Source organism: Eleginops maclovinus, chromosome 5 (assembly GCF_036324505.1).
Source record: "Eleginops maclovinus isolate JMC-PN-2008 ecotype Puerto Natales chromosome 5, JC_Emac_rtc_rv5, whole genome shotgun sequence".
NCBI classification, from domain to species: domain Eukaryota; kingdom Metazoa; phylum Chordata; class Actinopteri; order Perciformes; family Eleginopidae; genus Eleginops; species Eleginops maclovinus.
The window spans coordinates 5955705-5965417 of NC_086353.1; the positions used below are offsets into that span (position 1 = coordinate 5955705).

At 38.0% G+C, this 9713-nt stretch overlaps 1 protein-coding gene across 1 annotated transcript in view; it reads right to left on the reverse strand.

Moving 5' to 3' along the window:
• inpp4b (inositol polyphosphate-4-phosphatase type II B) overlaps positions 1 to 9713 on the reverse strand; it is a 218774-nt gene that overhangs the window by 146666 nt on the left and 62395 nt on the right. The window lies entirely within an intron of this gene.

A 9713-nucleotide genomic window follows, 5' to 3' on the forward strand; every position in this document is an offset into this window, starting at 1 on the left:
TTTATTCTGAGAGCTACTTTCCAACATCTGTCCTGGTTCTCCACATGAAAATGAGCCCTTTGGCTAACTCTGGCGCATTTGAAGGTCTATTAATATGCACTTTCGGTGTTAATAAATCAATAAAAATCATATTTTTGGTTTAACAAATCAATGTGCTTTGTTAGATATATCAATCTGTTTTTTAAATGTATTGTAACATTGAAAAACCCTTTAACATTTTTGGAACGGTTATTTGATTACGTCCTTTTTATAAGGGAGTCCATTTACTTTGTTTCTGCATCCTGATGATGTAATCATGCTACATGTAATGTCTTACTCCCTAAGCCTGCTAATACACAGTGCAGCAGAACTCTGAGAGTGTGAGCATCCTGCAGCACTGAGCTCCACCTGCAGAGCTGTTCATTTCCATCACTGTCAATCATTTTTCCTTTAATGTACGCGATAGCATGCAGCATAGCATTTCAGTCTGTGGAGCTAATTACACTGTTGGAGTCGGCGAGTGTTTTGAACAATGACAGTTCTGTGTACTGTGAACATTATTAGAGATAACAGTCTGGGTGCGTGGTAAATTGCCAATGCCCCTACACGGAGGCAGGGGGTCAAATCTTTTGAAATGTATTTTAATCCAAAGCTGTCAAACTACATAATGAAAGCCAAGTCTATACGGCTTTCAACACTCCTTTTTAATTAGCCCACAAAAAGCAGAGGGCAGACCATTAAGTTGAACTCAGTTTTACACCTGACAAGACACAGTTAAGACTTTACCATCCACCGTTCTGCCATTTATAGAAAGCCTTCATCATTGTGGCCGTGCAGCACAAGTACCAATGCTCGATGAAAACTTTTAAAAGCATGCAGATGAAGAATCAAATGAGATCCGTAAGTGCAGAATATGTCAGTCAATGTTATTTGTCACCATGCGTTTCTTTTCTTTTTTCCAACACCAGTGGGGATTCTCAGCATAATTCTTTTTAATAATTGTTTATAGCAAAAACTGTGGTAAATGTTAACATGAGGGGCACTATCATTACATTCCATGGTGGAACTGTGTGGGCATATTCATACTATAAAGTACTTAATCATTGTGTCATTAACAAATTAGTGACCAGTGTTGCAACAATTAAATATAAAGCGGTTATCTCCCAAATGGATTCATATAACTATTTTAATACGGTGAAAATTGAAATTAAAGATACTGTATAATACACACACACACACACACATTTTAAACGACACTCACATACTGTATCTGTATAATTACATTCACTCATGTAATAAGGCCAGCAAATAATTATTTTAAATGGCAGGTAATCACACGTTTAATGATTCATTTTACATTTGTGAAAAGTGTTGTGCTTACAAAATAAAGAATTACAACTGATTATGAGCCCAGGAGCCCATCCTGATCCCTTCAATTTAATAACTTTGCTTGGCTAATACTTAAACACCCAAGGATACAAAGATATAAAAGGATATAAAACGGAGATAAAAAATGGCAGATACATTTTTATAGTTTTTAACTATTGAACTCGAGAAATTACCAAAAGGATAAATGAATAATTAAACCTGTCATTAAATATTTATATGAGCTTATCATAGCTTACTCTTCTAATAGTTTCAGTATTTGTCATGCATACATATTTGAAAGCTTACATGTACAGTATTTTTTTTTGTGCATACATATGACAGCAGCAGCTTATCTTACAATGACTGCACATCCCATCTGTGCAGGAAAACAGGCTAAAAACACACATGTGCACATTTAAGCATGCACACAGGAAGACCAAAAACACCCAATATATAGCTGGAGTTTTCTGTAGCCCCCAAAGCACTGAGAAGCTCATTCAACTAAAATCTATCCATTTTATAAAATTCTTAAAATAATTCCATCCTTTCCCTTAAGATGGACCTGCAGATACATCGTATTGCAGATGCACGTTAGTTCTTCACCTGACGTGTCATGCACCGTTACACAGCAGCAACAGGGAATCAGTCAGTCAGCGTTTCAAAACAAAACCTTTTTCAATGGCTGAGCCACAGTGGGGCAGGGAGCCACAGCAGGGTTTATTTTCCAGGCTGTAAACCCACTTGTCAATTTGTTGACGTTGTTCTAATGAAGGACAGCCCCAGGGTTCCCCTTCTAAGCAGAGAATGAGGTCCTTCTTCCATGACGGAGCTTAGCTGAGGCTTACCAGACCTCAATCACAGCCTTTACAGCAGAACTCTTGTGAAGTGCAGAGCAGGAAAACACAGAGGTTGATTAAGGTCAACCGTCAAGCTATCCTATTGTTTAAATGTGTTATTATGATATTCAATTCTCTCAGTTAAAGATGTCACAGTGTATCGAAGACAACAAGGCAATTTGCACATGGCTCTTGTGGCAGATCTGAACCACTCGACAATTGTGTTTGAAATTATAAAAAAAGACTCACATGTTACTGAATGTTTCTTCTCTGATATTACAGAGAGCCTCCATAAGGACGGGAAGAACATCTGTGGCTTTAACTTGGCATCCATCAAGTTGTTCCGAACATGCTGAACTCTGAACTGAGAAACTGTAATTTGTCCAGGTTGTATCGGATCACGATAATGTCTATAAGCAGATCCAGGGTATTGAAATCAATAAGCATCTGTCAGGACATGACGTGCTCCAGTCAAGTACTTAAAGCGTTAATTAGGCTGCCTACGCTGCCTAATGAGGGCAATAATTAGTTAAGCAACCTTGTTCCACACAAGCTATTCCTACTGCTTTGATTACGATTGTTGATTGGTTTTTCATTCATTAGGAGTCACAAATGAATTCAAACACATGTACACATTGTCAATTTGCTCAATGTTAACTAGAATATGTGAGAAGAGATTGTCTTACTTTGGTCACATCGTGGAGTTGAGGGCACTTTCAATCATTTCCCTTAAACTGCAAAGAGAGAAGTTTGTCTCGGGCTGAATCGGTTCATAATTTTAATTATGGTGTAATCAATCCTCCTTGTTTGTATCGCCTTCTGGGATCCACTTTGGATGCACAACCCCCTCAATTCCATGTTTAATAGTATGGCTTAACTTTCTAAATCTAATGTTCACTTGTTACTTAAACACTGTAACATACTGATTTGCTGCCTACAGCAAGAGGACACATTTAAGGTGGAACTGAGCAAACAAACTCTCCTCATAAAACCTGAACATTATGATGCTGTTTATCTAATTAAGGTGTTTAAGCATTTTAATTCAATGTGTCCTCATTGACAATGACTCAGTAGCTTAGTGTATAGCCTACAAAACATAACAATTAATTAGCTGTATATGTGCTTGCCAGTGAGGTTAATCTCAGTCACATGGAGGCTGTCCAACAGCGTTTTACAAACTCCAGTTTCCCTGTGACAATTCATCTAAATGGCAATTGAGGTAGGCAAAGAACGTTTTCAACCACCATCTAAAAGAACATGCAAAAAAAGTAAACAGGCACCATAAAAAGCAGATTCCTAAAGTCATACTTTGTGCTGCCAGTCTGTATTTTTCAAATCAAGGCTACAGCTCAGCAGTGTCCTTAATAAAACACTCTTTCACCAATAACGCCTTTACCCCTTAATTGTCTGATAAGCAACAACAATGAGGAATCAAAGCCTTTGAAGATAAAGAGAAGCCATTAAGCTTACACTGCTACTCCAATCATTATCGGGCAAATCCCAGCGACAAGGCTCATCACAGGGGTAAAATAAAGAGTAGATAAGGTGGGGAGCTAATGATGATTTTTCTCCCAGCGTCCACAATGAAAGCAACAAATGGACGATAAAAGGCCCAAAGAGGTGTCACAGAGAGCTGACAGAGGCTAATCACCGAGGTTAAAAGCTTTCTGAAAAGACAAGACTGCGACAGACCGATCACTTTTGGGATCCTCCAGAATATGGTATGTGGGATTATATATTTCTCATGGACAAAACTGTGAAGGGAAATATAGCTTCTAACTTCCTTCTAAAAAGAGGTGAAACCTGCACATTTTGTTGCTTTCCAGAAAATCATAATACCAGCAGTACTCACATACTGTTCCAATAAAGGTTTCTCATAGGACTTGTCTCATTGCAATCCAATGCAAAAGTCTTATAACTTTGATTTAATTAGCCCCGTTGATTTATGAAGCTGTCAGACTCAAACACAAAAGATTTATTTCTGTGATATACAACAGAGTGATCACTATCAGGCCTATTTAGAGCCTCTTCTTAATGAGTTTCCCTTCTTATTGTTTTTATTTGTGTTAAATTCAATCTGCCGCCTCAAAGTAAATTCAATAGAAGGCTTTGGGACTCCCTTAGCAGAGCCAACATGCACAAGACGTAATTATGCTCTCACAAAAGATCTATGATCAAAGATTTACAATAATATCAGCGTGTCAAGAGAATGAGTTGAAGCAACCCGGTTATATTTGCCAATCAGCTTTAATGCCGTGTGAATTGAAACTACCGATGTCCTGGAACAAGTCACAACACGTGCTGGTAAAAACACTCACAAACATGCTATAAGCAGTTAAATAACAGTACTAGTGACACCACAGATACCGAGCAGTGCAGATTCCAGATTATATAACAATGTGTTTGAGAATAACCATGACTACAAGAAACTCTTCCTTACAATAACTTTGTCCGTCTTGTTATAATGTAGTTAAGGAGAGAGGATCCGCCCCGCTGTGTTGAGCCTTAATCTGCCAAAGCTTTGATCAGGAGGTTCACACCAGTGACAGACTCTCCCCCTGACAGAGGATGTACTGCAATGCTCGCACAGCGGGATGGGGTCGATGCAGGGACTTTTCCAAGGCGACTCAAAAGGAAGTGTACTACCTTCTGGGCTCGCCCTTGTTATCCATTTTAGTGTGGCCCAACTTTTTGATAGATTTTTTGACAGGAAAGCCAAGTGCTCATATCATAAATGCTGTTAGAACTGTTGGATATAAAGTCCATCTTGGCTTATGATAAAAAAATACTTGATTAATAGTTTTGTACTATAAATGAATTACGTGACTGATGATTAATGTGTGATATGTGAGAGGGGGTGCTAGCAGTGACACACCCACAGATAATAACCAATAGACTACTTTGGAACTATTTGAATTATGTTTGGCTTCTTTAGGCTCATTGTTTTGACTTGTTTTGGTTCACTCGCTGAAAGACACAGAAGAGGAGCATTTAGAAACTAAAGATTGAAGAAAATTCAAGTAGGTGGAGATCCACCAACAGAACGAGAGTCAATATTGGAGATATATTCAAAAGGTGGCTATTCACAAATCAATCAAGGCGTATTTATATAGCTCAATATCACACATTTTACATTTGTTTCAGAGGACTTTACAGTTTGTATGGAATATGAATACGACACCTTCTGTCCTTGGACCCTCACATCGGACACGGAAACATTTCCTAAGAAACCCCACAGTTAAAGGGGGAAAATGGAAGAACCCTTAGGGAGAGCAACCGAGGAAGAATCCCTCCCCAAGGACCGACAGAGGTGCAATAGATGTTGTGTTTTAATTAAAGAGATAATACATTTAGAACACAGGTAGTCCAAAATGCAGGAAAACGCATGTGTCTATCACTAAGAACACGATGGATCCAGGTGTATGTCAGCCATTCAAGTAACCCTAACCCCAACTCTACTGCTTGGATATCCATATTGTAAAATAATAAGAATCCATGCTATCATGCTTGGAATTCTGTATAAAGTTTCTTTAAATCAAAGGTCTTTAAACTAAATGAACCCTATTATAACAAACTAAACTATCTAGTATGCTCTGCACACAATGAGAGCAACATACCCAGAAGATATCACATGGAGTCAAAATGTATCTTGATATAGAGGCTCAATATCTTTGACATCACAGAGGGTAATGTCCTTGATTTAATAAAACATCTAACTCATGCTCACAACGTAAAGTTCTGTACCTGGACAACTCTCTCTCTTAACAACAACTCTAATTGATTCCCATTGATATCCTTTAACAGTGTTAAACACACACTACAGCCAATAGCGGTGTCACAGTAGACCGCATTTATTGAATAATAATGGTGAGTGCATTTCTTTCGGTCTTGTTAACCTTCATGGTGTCAGATAATGGAGCAGGGGGTGATGGGACGGCAGGAAAGCTGTCTCCTATTGCTTTTGCTGCTTCACTGCATGCTGCACCTCAAACTGCACCACAAACCTCCATAATTGATGAATTACTTGAGGTGGAGGGACCCTGCTCCAACATGTTTCTAAGTTAATTCCCAATTGTATTTTTGCTGTAGACATATTCTCCTTGAAAGTCCATATTTATATAAATGATTGTTTAATGCGGATTGTGTTTCCTGTTCTTAACCAAGGACAACAACTTGGAACATATGTTTTTCAAGATTGACATCACTCTGTGTTGATAACAGATCATTCATCAAGCTGAGATCCTCAACACAAAACCATGAATGCTAACATTGGACAGCTTAACATTTACACAGGAGGCCTGTTGACATTTCTCTTAAGTTGAAAAGGTACAAAGCCGCTTTAATGACAAATCTCTCCATCAGTTTCTTCCTTGATGTTCCAACCCACAAATCCGACTGTAATTAACTCCTGACTTCATATCTGGAGGCAATGATAGTGTGTGCGTTTGCAGATGCATGTAGATCATATCTGCAAGACGAGAGAGTCTATACAATGCATGCTGTGAGCAGTAGAGGGTTTTGGAGTGGTGCTGTTATCGTTACTTGCTAACCTAGCAGAAGAGAAGAGGAGATGAAAGCAGATGGGGGAGGAAATAGCTGCCTGAAGGCATCAAATCATTTATTTAAAAAAAGGAACCTCAGGTCCAAGAGGAGAACAAGTTGTTCCATCACAATCACACAGTTACAACTGGGATACATGGATGACAAGCCTTGGCGCTTCACAATACTGAAAACGCTGAGTTTTAGGGGACTGTTAGCTCAGAACAGTGGGCTGGAACTACAGCAGAGGGTTCTCTAAGAAATCTATTTATTGTTTTAAGAACCACTGGCACTACAGCATGTGATATGCACGCTATGAAGATGCAGCAATTCTTGTGCTGTTCTACATTCCCCCAAGATGGCACCATTTCTGAATCCACATTAACAATTGAATTATGTATTGCACGGTTTTGGGCAAGAAGTTCAATTCAGTAAGTTACGGCCATGAACTTATAAAAGATTTAAAGCAAATGTCACAAACCCCAATCAGTTAATTTCACACTCAAAATGTCAAATAACCTCAATGTACTAAATTGGTATAAGGAAAAGATGAGGTTCAAGATATTTTAGATTGTTCTTATTGTCCAAAAAAACCCAGAAACATTGAAAGACGAGAATCAACAACTAATTGATACCACTAACAAGTACTGCTTTTAAGGTATAAGCCCAATTTACCGTAGCAAATTCCTCCTTGTTTGCCCTACGGCTCTATTGTTGTCCAATAAGCATTGAAAGCACATCAACGTGCCTCAACGGTGTACTAGGTTCCTTCAAAAAAAAACAACACGGGCAACTTAGTTTAAGTCAATCCAACATACACCATCCTCCTGCTGTTAAATCAATTGGTATGCCTTTAAACTACTTTCCCTCTTTGCTCCTTCCCCCGAGGTGTCTCATCAATTATAGAAACATGACATTGATCTGTCTCGAGTCAGATCAAACATTGAAATGTGGGGCAGTTTCCCACGTTTCCCAGGAGCCCATGGGCCCCAGATGCTACATGTCAATTGGTTTATGGTAATTTAATTAATTATTCATATGGTAAAGAATCTGAAACACTAACATTTAACAGAGAGCCTTGATCTGATCCAGCGCGAGTGTGAGTTATAGTTTACATGTTTACTTTACTAGAAATATTACAACTGAATTTAAAAGCATTCATTGATTATCAGTGGAGCAACCTTTCAATTCCTTTAGTTAAAGCTAATTTTCGGTGAATACAGACTCAACATTGACTTGAATGTCAAAGTCAGTCACCAAATCTGGGCACAACATTTTAAAATTGTATTTTGAGAGTCTATTGATAACTTCAAAGTAATGACTTGTTTCATTCCAAGCCGTATGTCCATGTACTTGACAGTATAGCATTCATCACTCAAATACATTAAAGAAATTACATTAGTGGTTCCACAACTGTAAAAAAGGGACTTTTAAGTGGGTGAATCATCTTTTAAGTCTTGTTCAAAGGCCTTGTAAAAGATTGGATGAGTGGTGGAGGACACATGGATGAAGTAATCTTCAAGGGGTGTCATTTTTATTTGTAGTTTTCACCACGCAAACAAGCAGTTCAGGCGGGTTTGGGTTAGGTTGGGAAAAGCTATTAACAAAAGTGAAAAAAATAAAAAAGAACGTAAAGAAAAGAAAGCTCTGTACTATGGGGTTATTCTGAGTTCAGTACACAGTATGATCCCCATTGGATAGATACACTTTCTGTAGTATATTGAAGTTGAATGGAATAAATAATACAACTGCTATGTTTGGCCAGTGTGCAACCTCCTGTTAAAGGGCACTAGTGAGAACCTTTACCAGTCTATTTTATGAGCTTATAAACATTTTATTGACCACTTATTTGGCTTTTGTAGTAGTAGTATACTACTTTATTATTTTGCCCAATCTTTATAATTGCCACCTCCAAGTATTACTACATACAGTTGTTTTTATTGTTACTTTTATGCAGCTGTTCTGAGATGGTTTTCACAGTTTTCCATTCCCTGCTGTTTTTACCGTTGTTCCATTTAGCTGTTAAGTACGTTTTGCGTGTAAAACACTTAGAAAATGCAATAAAACCAGAATGTATTTTCATTAGAAGCAAGCAGCATGCAATGCATCAGTCAGCAACAGGTAGGCTGCACTGAACTGAATGAAGTGTATTTTTAACTTCTCATTTCCATTTAATCAGTGGCTAGGTTAGTCCCCAAGTCAGCCTGTGATTTATTGCGCTGACAAACACACGCGACAATAATTTCCAAATGGAGTACCACTTTTTGTTTTACTTCTCATTACCCAAGTTCTTTCAAAACTCAAAAAGCGTCTAGCACTATCCACACTGATGAGTTTGGACACGCGGCAGGATGTATTAAACCATTCTCACATAAATACATACCCAGAACGTGGACACTAGATGACAAAAACCATCTGTTTGGACTACTGCTTTGTTATCTTTAATAACTACACCAAAATGTGCATGAAACCCCAAATGTGGTGACTGCTAATTTCTGCAGAGACATAAATGAGACAGACATAAAAAAAGTGCATGTGCTTTAGTGAGTGTTCTAAACATGCTCTACTTCCAAACCGGGTAACAATGGTGTATTTTGTATACTTATTTAAAAGGGACAAAGCCTACTATATTTCTAGCATGCTTTATCACTCTATTATATTTCAAACTAACCAGCAGTGGTGACTGTGTGAATCATTGACATATGGAGCTCTGATGTTCTGTATTGCTTTATGGAAGTACTTTCACAAGCACATACTGTAGGCATTAAATCCTACTTTAAAAATAATCATCAGAATGCCCCAGTATGTTTATTAATGAATCCTACAATTCCATTCCTTTCTCTCCTGAGTCCACCAGACTCACTTGTAAATTGTGCTCATTAGCTACATTTAAAAAGTTCAGTATACAGTAGTCGTGATCTGTATTTGAATTGAGGAGGTAAATGTGTTAAGTAAAGAAAGATTGACCTCCAATTGAAAGCTTTAAGCAGA